The sequence below is a fragment of the Dromaius novaehollandiae genome, chromosome W (genome assembly GCF_036370855.1).
Source record: "Dromaius novaehollandiae isolate bDroNov1 chromosome W, bDroNov1.hap1, whole genome shotgun sequence".
NCBI lineage: Eukaryota > Metazoa > Chordata > Aves > Casuariiformes > Dromaiidae > Dromaius > Dromaius novaehollandiae.
Window position 1 is genome coordinate 30585037 of NC_088130.1, and position 21025 is coordinate 30606061.

Consider the following 21025-nt stretch of genomic DNA (forward strand, 5'->3'; position numbering starts at 1 on the left):
TAGGTATAAGAATTCAGGTTCTGCAGAGATAGCTCAGAAGTGGACTCAACATATGTCAAACTAATGCTACTCCGGATGCATTTTAACTTATGCTTTTTGACACAATATTCTAGAAGTAGTTTGGGAGATGTCTAATCTATGTAGGAGAAGGCAAAGTCCATGCAAAATGTGTATATATATTCTGTTTATACCAATATGTTTTTCTACAGTAAAAAGTGTTTGTTTAAGTTAAAGATTTTTGGAGGCAAAGTTCTTGACTACAAATAAAATATTCTGATAATCTTTTCTTGAAATACCTTGCTTTCTCATCAGGATGTAGTACAGCAGTGTGCTAATGCTGATAGAAAAAAGATATTTTTTTGAATAGTAATAGAAGTCTCTTGTGTCCTAATTATTATACGCAGTCTCAGAAGTGACAGGTTCTAAGGTTCAAAGCCAGTATCTACTAAATAGTATGCTACAGCGTGTGTGTTAAACTTTCTTTTCTACTTACAAGCACAGAAAATAAAAAGTTTACTTGCAGTTTAGTTCTTATCTTTCAGCTCATGTCAGGGTTGTGACCTCTACTTTGAAAACTGCTGACCTAGAATAAATAAATTGCGTTTGTAACAAAACAGCATACTGTGTAGTCTGAGCCATTTGATATTTAGCTTCAAATAGAGAAATAGATATTAATGCAGAAGAGAGTTCATTTAACCTTCCCCTTCCTCCACAACCCCCTTTTTTGGCTTTAATCAGAACTCTAAGAATTCAAGAAACAGGAGATAATGGCCAAAGTGAAGATCTCAAAGTAGTTCAAAGACAAAGAGTGTAGGGTGGTTTTTTTTTTTTTTTTTTTTTTTTTTTTTTTTTTTTTTTAATGGTAGCAAGATGGAATCTTGAGTACCATAAAAATAAATCCTTGTAATATCTATCTACATACCTGAAAATCTCTCAAATAAAAAAAGAGAGCTGAATGTTTTTAGAAGCCTGCAAAAAAAATAAATACTGTAAAAATTAGCTGGGGAAAGATGGGGAAATCTGTAGTGTTAGTTGTGTTGTAATAAGAGGAAAAAATTGTTGTGCGTGTTCAAGGGCTGCATAATTATACATGAAAGGTTGTGCAATTGTTGTGCATGAAGACTGTGTGTGTATGTATATATAAATATACACTCGTATGTGTATATATAAAAATGACTACGTAAGTGCATGATTGCTGTAAAATGTGTGGGCAAGGTGGTAAATTGACCTTCCTTATTATGCAGGTCTTGTAGTTGTTGCTATTAATGAAGTTTGTAATCTCTCTTTATAGTCTGAATTCTAACCTAACTAGTTGATATCCCAATTACTAACATTCAAAAATCCTGTGGCTTTACTATCTGAAAAGCAATTGAAGTTAACAGTTGAAATGAGACATAGCAAATACCTTCGTGATTTTAAGACAGCCCAGGAAATATGTTCTTCACCTGCATGCTTTCTTTGTTCACTTTCATCATTGGAGATATAATACTGACTTTTTAAGTGGAGATAGTTTTGTGTTTGAGAGTACACAGTTTTGTTCTATTTCATCATTTTTGAAAGTTTGTCAAGCAGTTTATTTAAATTACCCTTTGCGCAATTTGTTGTGAATGAACTTTTCAGTTTTTTTTTTTTAATTTTATTTTTCATTTAATGCTTCTGCCCTACCTTAACGATCAGGAAAAATAAATTTATGGCAACTTTGATTTGACTTCATAAAATCCAAATATAACTACTTAAATCTAGTCTAGAAATGTAAATGTGAAATACATTATAAAGCTGTTAAGCACTCTACAGTGTTGAATATACAGAACAAAGTAGTACTTGCTGATGATTCTGGTAGATGACAGAATTGCCAGCTTTTCTCTTTCCTAGGGATGGGGGATTTTCAAACCTCGTTATCTTGGAAATGTAATCTTGTATGAACCAAGTGAACTTAATATAAGTTTTCAGGCCACTGTAAAATAAGATTTTTTGCCTTCTAAAATAGAATATCAGAATCTGTTAACGCCATGGACTTGGCTTAAAAGAGAGTAGTGGTTGGTGACAAATGCTAATCAATTGTTTGCTGTGTCAAGTTCTGTGAGTTATTTTTGTTTTTAAGACTGCTTTCTGTGATAAAACTACTGTTAGTATTTGCTCTGTCACTTCTTATTTCCTACCGTATTGGTGGAGAAGGGGATTTGGGGAAGCGTATGTATTTGTTTTCAAACATTCAAACATCATTCTCTGAAATAGAAATATTCTGTGTCAAGAAAAGTGCACTTGACATGCATATTGCTTTGTGTAGTTGAAGTTCATGGATTGTCAGTCTGCTCTAGGAAGAAGGTGGGTTTCCTTTCCCCCAACCCTGCTTTTAGATAGCATCTGTATCTTCCTTGTAAATGTTGTAGATGAAGTCTGCAGGGTTTGTCTTTTTCCTCTTTCTCCCATTTTTCCAGAGGTGCTCAAAAATAGCTAAATGTTACAGGCAATTTCTACTAGCTTCAAACTGTAACGCATTATAGATGGTACATGATGGCTGGGTTTGCATGTACACTTGTCTCAGACTAATGGTTTTTATGCATCAAAAATACATTAATACAGAGGCAACCAGCAAGTAAATAATGCCTTTGTGAGTGTTATTTTATAGTGAAATGTGGACCAGTGAATACAGTTCAGTTGCTTCTTCTGTTGCTAAGTAACTCCATTATTAGCCTTCTGTGCAGGAACAGAGAAAGAAGAATTTGTTTTGATGGTTTAATGTGCTCGGCATTTCATAGGAAAGGATCTATTTTTTCCCTTACTTAGAAATGCTGATTATTTAATAGTAATAAGTGGAAATTACCAATAGAGGTGGAAAGGATACATGAGAACAAGTTAAGCTAACATTGTGAGGCTAATTTAACAACACAAGGTGGTTGTGTTCATAACTGTTTAGACTTTATTTAAATTTCTGTAAAATGGTTACCTCTTTTTCTCTGTCTTTTGAACAGGCGAGTAACTATATCCTTTCTCTAGCATCCTGTCCAAGTTGAGAATCGAAAATAAATAAATTCACAGGCATTTGGAGGGGTACTAGCTCACTGAGTTGTCCTTCCTTATCTGCTCTGAAGCAATGTGGTATATTCTAACCATCTCACAGGTATTCAGTGTAAATGGAAGAACAGACTATAGAACTGTCCAGATGAAACCAGGAAATTTCCTAGCTTCTTGCTTTAGATTAGCTGGACTTCTCATGTTTGTATTGGTTTGGCTGGAATTGAATTCTATGAGACCAAATTTCACATTTGCCTTATGTGAATGATTAATATATGAAATTGGTAGAAGATGAATTGGCTAATACCATTGTTAACTTCTTTCCATCTTCCACAAATCTCTCTTTTACCCCTCCAACTCAAAGAAAGTACCGAATTTCAGTAGAAAAATCAAAGAACTGCTCCATGTGAACATGCAGTGCTTGGACTGAGAAATGGAATGGGGCTGCACTTTACCTGAATTGTCAAAGAAAAGAAATGCTCTTTCATTGCAGGCTTCCCCAGGAGAATGGAACTCTGAAAGGTGTTAAAGGTTTTGTGACTTCTTTGTAGGGGAATGCAGAGCAGGTAGTGAGTGCAGTGCACCCAAAGGGAAGGTTTGCCCACAAAAGCAGTTTTGCATAAGTGGTATGTAAACTCTCCATTTCCTGTTACTATGATTAGAGCAGATCTGGTTTGGGGGGCTTCATTTTAGAGCTAGGAAAACTTTAGACCTTCCCTACCCCTCCATCCCCCAAGCTTTTCTTTACCTAGTGGCTTAATGGCCAAAATTATAAAACAATTTTTGCTGAAAAGTAGTAGGCTTCCACCTCCCTAGTATCTGTTCTGGGATGGGTTTTTGTTTGTTTGTTTTTTTGTTTATGCTGAAATAGATATGGATTAGGAGGAAGGAATCCCCTAAAGATGGAGGGAGATGGAGTTCGGATTTTAAATGTTGCAACAGGATGACGGCATTCCTACCTCTGATCCTCCCCTACCCCCCCACCCTTTCTTTTATAGACAGTTATGGTCTAACTTAACCCCATTTCTTGTTCCTTGTTTGTCTCCTGGCTTTGTCCAGGAATAGTGTCTACTGTGGGTGGAGAACAGGTTGCATTTCAAGATGACCGCATTTTTGACTTGTCTGTATCTTTGATCTTTTTTTTTCCTTTATGTACGAGGACTTTTATAGTAAATATTTTAAAGATAATTATTTAATGCTGTCTGTAAAGATGAGTACTGTTAGTGTTCTGCCCCTCTTTTCTTTGCAGTTTGTAGTGATTAACAGAGTAGAATTTTGGGTTAGTATTTGAATTAAGCTGTAATACAAGATATATGAAAAATGCCACCTTTTTCTACCTTCAGTACAAAAGAATCAAGACCAAAATTCTTGTTTGAGTTTATTTTGTGTCAAAGGAGACACTTATCTATTTAAAGCATTGATTGGAATCAGCATAGTGTCAAAATCTAAAGGACAAAACTAACTTATTTTTCTAGTTTTTTGAATCACCCCAGTGCAGTGTAATCTCACTTACTCACTCATATGTGTATCTCTGAGATATATTTTTCCTTCTGTTTCCGAGTTTGCAAAGCAAGGTTCACCTTCCCACCCCCTTCTTGCACATCAGATATAAAATACACCCTTCAGCAGTTTGCCCGGAGGCTTTTGTACATTAGAACAGGGCATACGTGTGGAGAGGAGAGAGAACCTGAGTTTAGTCCAAGCAAACTGTTTGAGGGGAAAAGTCAGTATTCTAAGCCATATAAACTGTGCATCATTTGATGTTGCAAACTACTAAAGCTTAGAGTATATAGAATTAACTAAGCTTCCTGTTGGCAGCAAGTGAATGAAAAAGACTTTGGGAAAAGTATTCCTAAAGAGTGTGCCCCTCTCCTTCCCTCCCATTCCATATACTATTGCAATTTTTGCATATAATTTCTGAAACTTCAAGTAGAAGATTCTTAAAGCAAAGGAATTCTTTTTCCATGTTCATTGTAAATATTTTTCCAAAATTCTTTAATTTGTTTATTAGATTGTTTTGAGGTAGCAGAGAACTGTAGTATCAGTTATCCCCTTCAGTTATTTTGTTTATTGAAAAGTTGTGTTCTCCAGAAGTGTTGCTGCTTTTCTTTGTAGACACGGAAGACATATGACTGTTTACTTGTTAAAAGATATGCAAACAGCTTGAAGATGACAACATTACTGAAATTGATCTCTCTACTGTGTATCATCTCTTTGGACAATGATACTTCATCTTCTGTTAGGGATTATATTAGAGCTTTCTGTTTCACAGAATTGTCTTGGAAATGTGTTGCAGATAACATTGGTTAGTAGACTTCAGTAATAATGAAAAAGTCCCTCTTGTATTTTAATTTGGCAAGCATGATACTTAAGTACTAAAAAAACCTACTAATGTACTGTAAAAATAATGTTCAGTGCTTTAAAGATGGGACTGTATTGAATTACTGTACTAAAACTTAACTGAGATGTGGAAAAATACGCTTTCATGGGAAATCTGAGACATCTGTTCGGTGTTAAAAGCAGTCTGTTGGAAAGTTAGTCTTTCAGGAAGCTTCTCTCCTCTGAAATGTTCAGTTTGTTCACTTTTGCAGCACAATAAAGTTGTTTAGGTATTCCTTCAGGAAACTGAACTAATACTGCCTTCTTTCTAACAATTTGATCTTGTTTTTGTTCACAAATGTTCTTACATTTTTAATCAGCTCAGCAGTTTCTCTTTCGGTAACACTGTTCTGAAGGTGCAACATTCTTGCTGAGTTTCTTTAAAAAAAAAAAAAAAGTCAAGATATGTGCCTATGCATAAATATCTATTTTCTGAAATAAATATTTTGCTGAAACCTATGTAGGCATCAGACTTTTATTTTCAGTAAAAGGCTTCTGTAAAGAATTTAGTAATAAATACATTACTTCATATTCACCTTTAGGTGGCGGTGTTGACTTTGTAGTTGGTGGTAACAGGTCTTTGGGTGTTTGGTATAATGAATTGCTAGTACACAGCAGATAACTCCTGCATATTATACTGGTACTATATACCCTGTTTTCTCTTCCATTCAACTGGCCGGATCACTATCGAAGTACTTCTTAAATGCCTTCAGGATGTTAGCAACTGGTGTATAATAAAGCTCATTCAACTAAATAGTATTTGACTCTTAGAATGTAGTTATGTATATTCTTACTGAAGTATTTGAAGAGGCTTGCTTTGTGTAGCTCATTAATATAAGTAAAGAGGAAGAAGACAACTGAGAGTTTTATGTTCTTTTAAAGTAGGATGAGCTCTAAGCATATATGATGGAAATGAATATATGTGCTACATATACTGAGTATAAAGTTAAATGAGTTGAAATGAACCACTACCTGGGATCCTGAGCAATATATTGGAGGAAACTAACTATTATTCCTTGATTTGCTTTTTACCTAATCCCAGATAAGATCTTCAGCAGTGACAATGCAGTTTTGAATTTGTGGTTCCTTAAAGGCCAAGAATGCATTTTCTGGGGATGTATATTTAGGAACGTAACCTAGGAGACTTCTGGCTGAGTACTGCCAAGAATATTTTTAGAAAGTAACCCGTGTTTAGAAACTTAATTTTGCTTTTGAAAATTAAGACTACTGAAGCAAACTAATTATGTGCACTCTTACCTGATAGTGTAGATTTTTATGTACTGCAATTGTATGTTTCTTAATAGTATAAAACAATTATCTCAAGTGTTCCAGTTATTTTTCAGGGGCATGTCCCAGAGACTTAAACTAACTCTGTTTAAGCCCTTGCTATTAGGTGAATTAGGAGCCTGTTAAAAAGTAATACTTCTTGGCTTAATGCTTAATACTAACTTCTGGGTTTAAAAGCAGTATCTGCTCACAAGTTTTATTGAAAGTATTTTTTCATGTTGTGTTGTTTGAAAGACACCTTATCTCTGCAGGAGGAAGGTTTACTTTCCATTGCACCACTAAAAAGTTTCTACTCAAGAATTGCTGAGTTTTTGTTATTTTGTGTGTGTGCATGGGGGGGGGATAGTTTCTTAATGTTCTTTAATGCTTTGATCCATAGTATGATTTGTTTTCCCTCTTTCTCCCCGCAAATCTGAAGTCTCTAATAGGCAAACTTTGTATTTAAACAGGTGAAAGACATTTTTATTTTAAGATGAATTCAGTATTTGTGAACTCTTCAGACTGACAGCACTGGAAACTGAAGTCCTCTTTTTGTCCACTAAACAGGTACAGCGTGAGTAGCAGCAGTACAAGCTTCACTGCACTGCCCCACCAAAGTGCTGCAAACCCTGACCTAGAGAGAGACCTCTAGCAAGGGTTAAGAGGCTTGTTCAGTCTCCATGCTCACTCACTCATTACTGTGGCTGCCAGCGGGAGTACCCATTTGTGATAGTGGATAGATATCCACAATACAAAAGCACCAGGAACTGGACTGAAAGCACCAATTCATTTCACTTAAAAACTACTGAGCATCTGTCAAATGATGTAACTTCAGTTACCACAGACCTGGGCCACTGGTAGCAGTGAATGGTTCCATGTCCCATTGCCAATCCCCGAGTTTAGTCTTTTTATACGTTCTAGTGTAGCTTCTTTATGCTATGCAGAAACAAAGCGTATGTACAGACTGTAATTTTCTTCTAAAGTTAGTTGTATAGATCACCTTCAAATGCCTGACTGTGTGTGTAAGTACTATGGCTTAATAATAAGAATAATAAGGTCACCTGTATGATTTCACTACTCTGTACTTTTTTTTTTTTTTTTTTTTGTAAACAGGTACTGCATTTTTTGAGCTCTTTAAACAACTGTTGGCTACTACGAGCTGGCTTTTGTCATGTACTTTTTCTTTAAGCAACTAAGAATAGGATTTGTAATATGTATTGTTGCATTAATTATGTTTTTAGAGTTCTTGTTAGGTAGTTATGTTGTAGATTAATTGTCCTACCTAATTTACAGTTGTAAAACTTCAATTTTATATAAAATTAGGTCATTATATCACTGCTAATTTTTTAGGTTAATTTATGGCACCACTTGCAACAGATATTTCATATATGCATAAAAATGTTCAATATATACCTTGTAAATTAATATAATCACAAAGTAAATTGTGGTATGGAATAAAATGGGAATTAAGAAGAAGTTGATCCAAAACTTGTTTCTACTTCTTGGTCAACATTTAAGTATGATAAGAGATGATGATTCATATGATACTTACAGATAATAGATTTTGCATATGGTTTCAGAGAAGGTTAAATACATTTTTTTATGCATTTAGGTAATATCTGCTAATGTCTGCACATGGATGACAGGCATGTTAATAAACTTATACATCAAATTTACAATGTATTGTAATCAATAGTCTCAGTACTTAAGTTCGAAGTACTAAAAATCCAGATGTAATGGATGGAGGTAATGTGGGGGTGGTGGGAAGGCAAATTACAGCATGGTGCAAAATTTAAGTACAAGTTGTGTTACGCTCTCTGTTATAGTTATTGAGGGCCATTGTATAATATAACTTAAATGTATACCAAAGGCAATGGCACTACAGAAACAAGTCTTGTTTATAGGGTATTTCTGGATCATGCAATGTTTTCTTTTTATTAAGCACTCTGGACTGCAAATGCAAAGTTAAAATGGAATTAGTGATCAGCTCAGAAGACAACTGTACCATTTCTTTACTGTTGTGGTATTTGGTTTGATTTGACCTGCTAGCATTTTATGTATAAAGAATGAATGCAAGTAAAATCAAATTAATCGAAAGTTGCAATAACACATTGACTTCAAAAAGGGCTTTACCGAAGTTATAAAACCTTTGTTATAAAATGTAACTGCTTTACTGAAAAGGATGTATGCAGTCAAATTATTTTTTCCTGGCTTCCTGTAAATAAATTTTACACCAATTTATGCCTCAATCTGCTTACTAAAATGATTAGTTGTTATTGAACTAACCAAAAAGTTTAATTTTGTTTATGTAGGGTAGATTTATATACCATGTAATGGGCATAATAAATCTTGAATTAAACTAGAGTGTAGGCACTTATATTTTTGTTGAATTACTTAAGCTTTTAATCTGATTAAAAGCTTGGTGACCAGGGATTGGTAGCAGGATATGGAGCCTTTTTGATTGCTTGAAATACGTATATTTAATTATTGCTTGGGTCAATGGTAACCACATATCATTACACAGTTCTCTGATCCTAGAATGAAAAAGATTTTTCACAAACCTGGAGTGTGTTTTAATAGAACATATGCTGATAGATATCTTAGTTTAAAATCACCTAAATTGAATTGTAACAAAAAGCTTCCATTTCTGTAGTTTTTGGAGTTTTTTGTTTTGTTTTGTTTTTTAATCTAGCCATATCTTGTGGTAGGAGGGAATGCTGGCAAACTCCAGATGAATCACTTGAAGTTCTTCATTTGTTAAGTCGTCATCTTGACCTATGTTGTTCTTGGTAAAAATCTTCAGCCATTCACTTAAGGATAAGCAATAAATCAAAACTGATAATACTGCTCCTAGTGAGCTGTGATGCTTCTTGCTGAAAGAGATCAGAAGTATGGTGCTGTGAACCAAATCCTTAAAACTGTCAGTATCATCATTTTAAAATGGTGGTAATTTGCATCCATCAAAGATAAAAATAGATACAGATACACTTTTATTTGTATGGGACAAAGACAAGATTATATAAAAATAATGAATGACAGACAAGAATCTTTCTGTTTATATCCTGTTCCAGCAAATTCCAGTGCAACTTTTTATGAAACTACATAAATGAACTTGTCTAACTTCTGAAGCTTGATGCAAACACTTTGCTTCTACAAAGAACTTGACTAAAACCATACACAGCTCAAAGTGCAAGAGATCGATCAAAACTACCACGCAATTAGCTGTAATAGAAGGAAGTTCTACAAAATTCTGCTCCCCCAACCCCTTTATGCTGCTACAGTGACCATTAAAGCAGTATCTGTGGACAAAATAACTTGTGCCCTCTTCTGGGTATCTTGAGATGCTCTTCAGGGTAGCTGTGTTCACCAAAAATGTTGTTGGCACATAGGCTACAGGGCAGATTGAGTGGGCCTGGAGAATGAACTGCTCTAGCTATCCTAAATATCATTCTTTTTCAAGTCAAGATTAAATTGTTTCACTTAAACTTTTTAACCAGAACATCAGTGGTCCAGATGCATATGTTTTTGGATTTATATTTCACTGATGGCTTTTTCCTCCTTTTCACTTTAAACTTTATCATCTATATATGCTTTCCTCACCCTAGAATCTCCTGCCTTGATTACTGTAGCATTTGCTATGGTCTTTCAACTATCACTGTTCTTTCTATTCAGACTGCTAATGCTTAATAAGCTGTACTTCGGGCTTGAGATATAGCTATATAGCTACTTTTTTGCTTGTATCTGATCTCCAACTGCCTGTTCTGGCTTTCACACCTGTGTACAAGTTTGTCCTAATATTTTTTCCTAGATTCCTTAGCTTAAAGTGTTCCTCTCTTCTTCTGTTTTGTATCTCATCTCATCTCATCCCCCCGCCCCAGCCCTGTACTATCAGCCGAATTCTATCTTGCCTGTTCTGCCTGAAAATTTTGAAGACTGCTTTGCTGGTCAAGTCTATAAACACCAACTTGTGTCTGTCTTCCAGTTTCCTTGCTCCACTGCATCCAAACATTTTATGTCTATATAAGGTTTGTACCTTCCTACCTTCCTCTGAAATAATGCAGAAATTACTGTTTTGTGAAAATACAAATTTATTTTAAAACATGCAGTCTTTTTAAGGGTTGGGTTAATAGCATTCACAAGTTAATGTTCCAGACAGGCATATATGTGACTAAGTTGACCATAGCAATAATGTTGTGGGAAAGCTTGTGCTGTTATTCCACCACCTACCTGTTTGGTAAATGTATAAGAATGGAATGAAAATGTTTTCTGCATAAGCTATGACTATATAGATCTTCTTTATCTAAGATAAAAATTCTAGGGAAAAAGATCAAATGTGAATGGAAAGTGTTTCTTTTAGGTTTTTCTTTTTTCCTTCCTGCTTAGGCATAGAGAAAATGTCAGAGAGCTGTATATAAACTAAAATGGACAATAAAGCAATGACATTTTGAAGGGTAAATACAAAGAATGATTGCTACTGCTAATATTCTTATCAAACTAATACTTGAATTTCATAAGACAGTACTGATATTTGGAGAGTTAAGCTATGTGAGAAATAAGAATAGGTTTCTTTTAGGCTTCAGAGTGGTTAATTGAGAATGAAACATGCACACAAATAAATGCTCTAAAATGAATTTGTTTTACTGATAAGGGCTAACCAAAATGCTAGTCAGCTTGTACAGCTCCTTATTCTTACACAGCATACAGCTCTCAAGAGATGAAAGGTGTGAAAATACCTGTTGCCTCACTAGCTAATTGTTTGCCATTTGTGGAAAAAAACACCACAATGTATGGGCAGAGTTCTGCAAAATAGGGTTTGTCTGTCTAGCAGTTTGCTGTCGCAGGGAATCAGTTGCACTGTAGCTTGCCACTTCTTCCCATGCACAGTCTCCAGTGATTTTCTGAGCTTTATGATCTAAACCTGCAGATGAGGGCAAGGGAGGTGGGAAACAAGTTAAAAATGAGTAGTTTTCTATTGGGTTGGTGAGCTAAGCTCACTATGCAGTGAGCTTAAGAAGCTAATAGGTCTGTCAAACAGCAGAGCTAATAAAAGGGCAGGAGCATGTATAAGGGGAAGCAGGTATGTGCAACTGTCAACTGTTTAAAAAATACATATATATTTATACTGTATATATATACAGTTATATATATACTGTTTCATTAAACAATACCGTGAATTCTGAGAACTTTCCCCTTACTGAAAAATAATAGTAGGTTTCCCACAAAGTAGCTTCCTTCCTTTCCACCCCCCACCCCAAAAAAGGGTTTAGTTATTTTTATTAAATGTAAGCAAATGGGATTATTTTGATCTGAGTGAGGATGCAATGACAGCTCTGCATTTCCAACAGACTTCCTCTGACTGCTGCCAGTAATTGTACTAGCATTTTTACAGCAATGATTGCGTAGGCAACCAGTTTGCTTGCTGCTGTTGAAGGGGTAGTGCTGGCTCTGCTATTGTCTGTGCTCTTCTCCCTTATAAACAACGTCACGTGCCCAAAGAAGGGTTTGTTTCTAGGCCTTGTGTGTTCAGAGTTGTTACTTACACTTTTGATGCTCCTTACTCCATTCTTTTGCACCAGGGAGAGAGTTAGCCTCAGTGTATTCATTTAAAAAGGTGTTCACTTTGCACAAAAAAAAAATTCTTTGCTTCCAGCTTGTTACGTAAGAATGGCACAGATGCAGCGGAGCATATTTTGCAAACTGGTTCGTGTTTGGAAACTGCTCTTAAAGCACCTATATTTTTGTAATCTTTAAAGTTGTCCAATACTTTGTAATGCTTTGGCTTAATAAATGCACAGAAAGAAAACTAAAGTTTTGGGGTGTATTGAAGTTGTCTGAATTGTGTGCGTGTGGGGAAATGCTCCTTAGCATTACTTTTGATAGCTGTTAGTGTTGTGCAGCCTTTTTGAAAATACTAAGGACTACTTAAGTATATTGTGAATATGTTTCGTATATCATAAGACATTTGTTGTTACGTTTTGTTACTTGAATTGGATGCATTTTAATACATACTGCTTAAAATTCTATGTTTAAAATGACAGTATAATTCTTATTTCATGAAAGTGCGGGGAATTTCTAGAATGAAGTGGTGTTTGAGAATTTCTGTATTGTTAGGCATTTCTAGGAAAATCTTAAAATCTTATACTTTATATTTTATAGATTTCAGAACAGCTGTATGTAGTACCATTTTTCTCCATTTTAAGTACTGTCTGTTGCCTGTGAGAACTTCTTAAAACTTTCTTCACTTAGAAGCTGTTATTGGGGTTAGTGTCCCCCCTTTTTTTTTTTTTTACATCTTTTAGAGCTGTAGAGCTGAGAAGTACTGTGCTGTTCCTGTTGCGTACAGGTGATATTTTCTTTGGATTTTGAAGTATTTGCAACAAATTTTCAATACCAAATTAGTATTGCAGTGTATTTAATGAGATCAAAAAAGTATGCTGTTGAAATAGAAAAATATTTGTTTTTAGCAATCTGAAATTATATCCTACTCTGTGTTTTAAAAAGTTATGCTGAGAACAAATACTAGGATATAGGTTTGATTGTCTAAACCCTTGTGCAGGTGTAGGCCTGACTTATACTGCTAGTAAATTAAGATGAACAAACTTTCATTATATGTGCAACTTGCAGATGTTCTTTCTCTTTTTTCTTTAATTTTTCTAGTACAGAAGTTTTATTTTGCTTGGGAAAGATGTTGCAGGTATTCTATTATAGAAAAGTTGCTATAGGCAACCTTTTATTTTTATCATTTATTATATTGTCTTTACTCAAATAATGTGGGACTTGCTTATGGAAACAGGTGGTTGATTTTTCTTACTGGAAGAAAAAATAAGAGAAAAAAATCTGGGCAGAGGATTTTAAACTTGAATAATGTTACTTTGATACTTACACTAGTAAGCAAATCGAAAGCAGAGAACATGATGGTGCTTTGGAGGAAATAATTTTTTGTCACAAAGTAACAGGTCTTATGATAAGAGTCATCCTGAGAGGTTTTTACCTTCCCATGTTCCTCATCTCTTGTGTGGGTGGAGTTGTCTGGAAGTTCAAACCTTCTTTGTCTCTGAAGGTAACACTAGTATTTTCATGCAGGCATGACATTTCGAATAAAAAGGCAGTGGCTTACTTCCTGCTTTCATGCAGGTGGCAGATTAGCTGTGTTATGGTGTGTACCTGGTAAAGGACTGGGTAATGTATACTCAGGTAGTTATTTCCCTTAAAGCTTGCTCTCTTTGGACCGAAAAAAATTGTTTAAACAAGGGATTTAATGTGTTGACATGGTGCAAGATACTGTTGCTCTAGTTTCTCTTTCAGTATCTTTTCATTTTCTGCTTTATCATGGAAGTAGCCTTTCACTCAGTGATATCTTGGACTACAGGAACAGGATTGATATATCTGGGAATGTACGTGTCACTTCCCTAAAATTAAACGTGGTGGCATAATAAGAAAAGTTGCTATGTTAACAGATTTTTCTTTTTAAGCTAACTCCAAATTTGCTAATAACGTGCTCTGGTCCTGTGAAGACGATGGAACTATGATTTGTACTTCAGGTCAGAAGCAGGTAGAAGACTGCAAACCAGGGCTTAAGGTAGTTACTGCACACTTCAGTTATTCTGGAAAAACTGCAAGTATATTTTTAAGGAAGAAGTGTTACAACAAGAAATAGTAAAATCCAAATATTATGGACTATTTTTGTCACTGCTAGTCTATTTACCAGTAATGCATGAAAAACAAAATGTGGGATGATTAGATGCTAATTTCAAGTTTCATAAAATGTTTACATTTTTATGCATGTAGAACAATTTTCACTTATTATTCAGTACTGGCTGCAAGTTTAGAGATGAATAGGGTGATTGAAGTGATAAAGCATATTAGAGAACATTAAGAAGAATAAAGATTTGTATTTGTGGTGATACAAGCATTTCTGCTCTGAAAAGTATGGCTGATTTCAGGTGGTTTTCATTCAGCAGAGCATATTAGCTATGCAGATTCACTGTGGTGTAGTTATATATAAATGTGCGTTATTTGAAGAACAAGAATTCACATTTTTCATTCTACAATATTATTGGTTCTATTTTCTTAAACAAAATCTGAAAGCAAAAATAAAGTATTTCATTTTTGTCTAGTAGTTCAAAAAGAAATTTTAATAGGTTCTTCTTGAATTAAACATGTTTTTATCTCTCCACATCTCTCCACAGTATTTTTGGGAAACTTTGCTTTGAAAGAAGATAAATTTAGATGCATAAATAAGAGGCAAAAGCGGATTAAAGATTTAGATACCTTGAATCAAGACTTTGTGCCCAAAATAAATGTGTTCCTTTTATCTAGTAGCAGTGTTAATGATGTCATTCTTTATGTATCAAATCTACCATGCTAGAGTCATTAGTATGCTGTGACCACATTTACTAGAACAATTGACTCCTGCAGTGCTTACTGTTCATCACACTGGAGTGCAGTTTTGTTCTAGCTAATTCAGTGCTACTCCAGGAGTATGTTTCTGACAAATTTTATTATTTTATAAATAATATTGTATTGCTCTAATTTCTAAAAGTTGAAATCGGATTTGAGAAACGTTAACTTTTTTGAGATGGAGCACTGCAAATTATTTTCTTTGAGCTAAACAGAAAGCTGACACTTAAACTTAGAGCTGCTATTGTTATTGGTTAACCTGCTTGCAGTTGTATTCAGAAGCTGTGCGATTGTGGTCTTGCTTGATTTAAATTTGTCATGTAGAAAAATTAGATTTGTGAGCATAAGTACTAATTACTAGTCTCTTATACACCACAAAATCGGCATGTTTTATAAAAACAGCTGTTGATTTTGAAAATTAACATTATTAAAGAACTACCAATTAATTGATGTTGCTGTCAGTACAGTTTGTATTACGTATAACTAATATAGCACAACAGTTTCCACTTTTAAACAGTTTTCTGTTGCTCTGTAACATTAACATTACCTCCATGATTACTCTGGACAGAAGTTTCCTTTCTAGCTTGAGAGAGTGTATGTTTGTGAGATAATATTTTGCTTGGAAAAGTTCACGTCTCAAATCTGTTTTTCCATTGTGAATTAAAAAAAACCCTGAATTTTAGTAGGGGTGATCACCACAATATAAAGGAATGCATTTTTGCTGTCTTATTGTGCTATTAAAATTGTAGTTTGTCTCTGTTCAGGCCAAGGTTTTGGCTGAAAAGATTTAGAATGACTACCTGAAATTGCTCTTTACACTTACAGCAGGCTATGGCAACTATAGGATCAGTGAAAGCAGGTGATTTTTTTTCCCTTTGTTTTTCCTCTTATCTGTGCTTCATTTCTTGATGGTTGTATCTAAGGAACATGGAAAAATGGGGAAACAGGAAGTTCTGAATCTGTCATCAGCAAATGGATGCAACAGTTTGAAAAGAATTACTACTCTTCTTTCAGAGACTTCATCCCCACAGCATCCTTCTTCAACTCTTTTAACTAAGATGCCAGGCTTTGTGTTGGAAAAGTAAAGATTAAAGGTGCAAGGTGTTTTGGATTTTTGGTTGTTGGGTTTTTTGTTTTTGTTTTTGATGCACTGTTGGAAAATATAACCTGGGGCTTAAAAAGAATCATAGAAGTCCTTAAAAACCTTGCTGGCCAAGTCCTCAAGATGAGTAGACTACATTTTTATGCCCGGAAGTTGCTTTCTGTGGTATTGAGAACAGTCTTTATAAACTTTGTTCTTTTATTTATTTATTCCCCCCCCCCCCCCCCCCCCCCCCCGCCCAGATCTCCTTAAAAATGAGACTAGGCCTAAGGGGAGGACAAATTGGTTTTCTGACAAGTGACTCTGTTCACAAAATGTATCCAGTCTTATAGCTTGTTCTGGCTTCTCTCTGATGGAGAAGAATGGAAGAGAGGTGGTCTACCCTCTACCCCCCCGCCACTCAATTTTTTTTGTGTGTTTGCATCTTTCTAAGTCATCAGTGTTACCAGTGTTATTTCTGAGAGTAAACGTGGGCAATTTTTATCCCAGTGGATTACTAATTTCTACTTCTTATACTCTTACCTTAAAATGAAACAAAAGCCACCAAAATCAGTAATATATGGGTATGGACCAAAAGGTAGAGCTCATAAGCATCAAACTGGGTAAGTTCATTCTTGAACATGTTCCTTGGAATACAGTTTCTTCAAAATGAGAAGAGGGAGAATTAGTTCTTAAAATACTGTTGATAGGAACTATGAGTATTTACTTCTTGGATGCTACATGGATTTTGAATTCATCTTGAAAAGTGACATCCCAACCAGGTATAGTGTGCAATGTGAAACATTAGCTCTGTCCTGGGCTGGAGTATTTTTGCCATAAGTAGACCTTTGATGAACAGGACTGCCATATTGTTTGGAGGTATAAATTGACACAGTTCTTATGTTTGTACTCTGCACATATATATATATATATGTGTATGTGTGTATATATAAATATGTGTATTTATTAAAATATATATATAATTTTTTTATGCCAGATATTTCTGCATTTTATGGTGTTTGCCAGGTGTACTTTATAAGCATTTGCCAACAGGTTTCAGTTCAACAAAGCAGTCTTTTATAACAGACAACTATATTAAGTAAAGGCCAAGAACCAACTGCTAGACAGGTACCAACTTAGTGCTTCATTTATAACTTTTGCAACTTCTAATTTAGCTTATATGTAACCTCATGTCTTAATGAAGTTCAGTCTGTTATATTAACACTAGTTTTTGTCAACTAGATTAAAAGTGTTAGTCAATTCACAGACTATTTCTATGTGAATTTATGAATTTATGATCTAAGAAGTACCAAAATAAGTTCTTAGACCTTTTATATGCAAATTATACAGATATTTAAATTTTAAATTGCTCACTATCCAGTAGTTGCTATTGTTGGAATTGAAGGCATATTAGCATGCAGTATTCATATTCATTGCTTTTTTCTTCCTCCTAAACACAAATTCTTTACTATGTAAACAATTTTAGTATTGATTTAGAATATAGTTAGATTCGCTATGTTAAAAATCAGTTGGAGTAAATTGTATGCATCTGTATAGGGTGAAGGACTCCCTCTGCTACCTCAAAATTGCCTTTAAAAAAAAAAAGTTCAATTCTTATTGTTTGGTGAATGCGAAAGTCATTGCTGGTGTGTGAGTTCTTCTGTTGGTTCAGCCTCAATATTCCATTCCTTTTATTCCTAATGTATCTTTCTGACCACTCTGGACTGCTCAGTGGGAGAAAAGGAGAAATGTCCCGCTATCTAATTACAGCACATTTCAAGGGAACTATATTTGATTTTGTAATCAAAGTTGGACTGTGGAGTGGTTTGAGAATCTCCTCTTATCTTTTTCAAAACTCTTTCCCCTCTCCGACTAGGCCAGCAAAAACAATACTCCAAAGCTGCAGATAAAACAGGAAAAATGATGATCTTTTGATTGTGAGAATTTTGACTTAATAGTAGCTATATGCTGGCATTAATGCTGACCCTAACTTAAAAAAAAAAAAAAAAAAAAAGTCTTGACAGTCCATTTCTTTAAAAACAACCCAAAGGTTGCTTGAGCCATATATTTTTTTTTTGTATTTTTATTTAATACTTACAAGTCTGTTTTGCTTCATAAAAAGTGCGTAGTTACTTGTTTTTTTTAACAAAGTACCAGATCTTTTGGTATTTTTTACATAACTACATTCTATAAATCCACATTTTTTTCTTTTTCTACCATTTCTCCTCTGACAGATAAGTGCAGTTGACTTTGCAGAGGTTTAAGTACCGTTTTCACTGGATCAAAAGGACTTTATACAAATGCCATGCCTTTTCTTTTAGTAACTGTAACTTTTTCTATCTAGTGCAAGTGTCTGTACACAATGCTAGAAGTTGTCATTTCTCTCAAAACAAATTTAGATTTTTATTTATTTCATCTTGCAAATTGTTTGAAGAAGGCAAAGGGCTTCTCTATTTACACACCTTACTTCCTTTTCAAATTCAAACGATATATTATGATTACGATGCAACCACAGTTTTTCCCCATAGTTGTTATTCTGTTTTTGAGATCCTTTTATGTAGGCTGAAATGATGTTTTTTTCCCTCAAGCATTCCTTCTGTTGAACACTTCTCTCTTTGTCTGGTGTAGTTTCATTTTTCTTTTTTATTTTCTGTTTTCAGTTACTGACACCAAGTTTGTTGAAGGTCATTTTGTCTAGCAGTAAGTCTATATGATGTCATCAAGGAGCCTATTCCTCCACCTGATTAACAACAACAACAAAAAAGTTGCTATTTCTCACTCATCAGAATGAGATCTTAAGACTTGTATCAAGAGGGAAGAGAAATTGCAAATGAGCAGCCAGAATCCCTGAGTTAAGAGCACCTAGCTGAGAGTAGGATTTGTTCCACTTTGTACAAAACAGTTATTCACTAGGATTTAAACCAAAGGGGGCGTGGGTGTGTGGGAATTTTTTGTTTTGTTTTGTTTTTTTACTAAGGTAGTAGCAGTAGATACAAGCTCATTCTGCACACTAAGGTAATGGAGTACCTACCATTAGCATAGCACTGAACATGTAAGCCTGGTGAAAGACAGACTCAGGCTTGGCATTATGCTGACCTTGTTCAGATGGCTTCAATTTGCTTGGAGTGAAGATCAGCCTGAAAAAAACTGGTACTGTATTGATACAAGCTTGTGCTCAGTCACTGTAAGTGTGTCTTAATGTCCAGACTGCAGAACATATATCCTGTTCTTTATCTGGTTTGGGGGCAGACCCCAAAACCTCACCCTTTCTTGCAACTGGTCATCTGTTCCCATGAAAGTAATAACTTCAAAGAACAAACTTTTCATGGAAAAGCATCTTAACAGTCTCTAAATGCCTGGTCTTTATTATTATTATTGCTTTGATTGATTATTGACTTTTTTCAAGATTACTAAACTTAAGTTTTTGCATTTTTTTTCATTTTCTCAGTTCTTTTTTGCCATTCCAGACTAGTGAGTTTAGTTGCATTCTAGAATATGCTTAAGGCTTCACATAGGTTGCCATTTGCAAAGATATTTCATCAGTAAAGCCTAGATATATTGCAGATACCTTTTGTCTTCTTTCCTTGGGTCTTGCAGATGTTTTTGTCCCCCTCATGATTTGCTTGTAATAACTCTGACTTAGTATTTTAGTTCAAATCAGAGATGTCTAGTTTACAATGGAGATGTTCTAGTTTAATTCTCAGGATTTTGTACAGTTGCCGTTCCTGTATTCTTCTGTCCTGCAGACCTGTTTTGTATCCATTGCATTTATTCAGTAGCCCCTCCTTTTTTAATTATGCTAAAAGAAAAAGATCTTTGTTGCAAAGATAATGTAGGCATGGACAGTGGTATAGATGCTTAAATTATTAGACAAAATGTGATTATTTCATTTGTAAATACTGAACAATTTCATATTTATGGAGCCAATTTCCCCCCCCCCCCCAGGAAACAGTAGTTGTATTAACCCCCCTGAGAATATCTGTTTCTTATTTTTGGTTAAGGCAGCTAGCCTACTTGCACACATTCTTATGATCAGTGCATCCACATTCCAGATTAGCTCCTTGCGCAAAGTCTGATGAAGCCATCTGTTGTTGTCTTGCTTTACCTCTCCTGTTTTTTGTCTGATTAAAATCTTGTAAGGACGGTCTTCAGTATTCAGTAAATTACAGTGATGTTAGTACACTGGCCTTGAGTTTCTTGATTGAAAAAGATAGTGAGCTGATATCTCATTTTCTTTGCGTTCTTTTGCATTATTTCAGAAATATTCTCGGATGCATGTGGGAAGGTCACAGGTTATGATGTAGTAGCTTGCGTGCATGGTTATCTGGCTGTCCAAAATTCAGCAGGCTTTGGTAGGTGCTCTTCCAGTTCTTCAAACACGATCTGCAGTTAGATTCTGGAGTTGGATTATTGTTTCTGAGTGGCAATAATCAGTGGAGTAGAAAAATGAGATGAATTTTCAACATAAGTTAGTGACAAGTTAAATAGGGATTGGAGGTACAGATTCTAAATCATTTAAATGTTAGTTAGACCTATAGCTCTTTAGAATATCTGATTTCAGGTATGGAAAGTGAGCAGTTAACAAAATTTGGTCCCTACATTCAAGTTTAGGGACCTGAATGAGGTCTGACTTCCTATTAGTTCTAAAATATGACTACCCTCTACTCTACGGAAGCCAGACCTTTTTTATTTAGGATATCAAATATGGAGTCTATAAGAGTAGGCATTGACCCATGTCATAAATCTTTGTTTACATAGTAGTGATAAGGTGGGAGTGTATCTATTAAAGTAAATTTCAGTTCTTTAATGGGACTTCCAGACCTAAAAAGGCTTTGTATCTTTCAGTATTTACTGTCGTACTCAAATCCAAGAAACAATACAACT

At 34.9% G+C, this 21025-nt stretch overlaps 1 protein-coding gene across 1 annotated transcript in view; it reads left to right on the forward strand.

The window, feature by feature from the left end:
• The window catches only part of LOC112995238 (F-box/LRR-repeat protein 17), a 303636-nt gene that overhangs the window by 17705 nt on the left and 264906 nt on the right, over positions 1-21025 (forward strand). The gene's annotated exons all lie outside the window — the stretch shown is intronic.